Source organism: Cryptomeria japonica, unplaced genomic scaffold (genome assembly GCF_030272615.1).
Source record: "Cryptomeria japonica unplaced genomic scaffold, Sugi_1.0 HiC_scaffold_423, whole genome shotgun sequence".
Classification (NCBI taxonomy): domain Eukaryota; kingdom Viridiplantae; phylum Streptophyta; class Pinopsida; order Cupressales; family Cupressaceae; genus Cryptomeria; species Cryptomeria japonica.
The window spans coordinates 123881-124483 of record NW_026729243.1 but is presented as its reverse complement, the minus strand read 5'-3'; the positions used below and the strand labels follow the sequence as shown (position 1 = coordinate 124483).

Here is a 603-nt window from a genome sequence, read left to right as displayed (position 1 = left end):
ACCGAGCGCGCACTGGCCGAGGTGCACACCGATTTCACCTGGGTGCGCGCGCAGCACCTCGGGCGCACCGGGGTGCGCGCACAACGCCCGGGTTGCACCGTGGCCTGTGTGCTCGGGGCGCCTCGGGTGCGCGCTCGGTGTCGCCCCCGCGCGCGCGGTAGTGCGGGCAGCGCACCCCGGCCCGGCCCGGCCCCGACGAGAACGCAAACGGGCAAAAGGTTTATTCAAATAGCATTGCGACGCCCGGCGAAAAACTAAAAAAGGGTGCAACACCGGGACTTCCCGGGAGGTCACCCATCCCAGTACTACTCCGGCCCAAGCGCGCTTAACTGCGGAGTTCTGATGGGATCCGGTGCACTAACGCTGGTATGATCGCACCCGTTATGAGCTTGTCGCAGTGTGTACTTAGCAAACCGCGACCCACGTGCGAATCCACCCCGGCCACCCACCCCCGTCGAGGTGCACACCCTCCCTCGCGAAGTGCGCCCCGTTCGCCAAGTGTGAGCCCTGCCCGGGTGCGCGCACCTTGCTAGGGCGTCGGGTGTGCACCCGGCCCGGCCTACGTGCGTGCACCTGGAGGGGGCGTCGTGTGCGTGCAGTGTC

At 67.8% G+C, this 603-nt stretch overlaps 1 non-coding gene across 1 annotated transcript; it reads right to left on the bottom strand.

Annotated features, from left to right (window-relative positions):
- Window positions 1-261: 261 nt before the first annotated feature.
- Window positions 262-380, bottom strand: LOC131871561 (5S ribosomal RNA). Its single transcript, XR_009369776.1, has one exon. It is a non-coding gene; the product is annotated as a 5S ribosomal RNA (ribosomal RNA).
- Window positions 381-603: the final 223 nt, after the last annotated feature.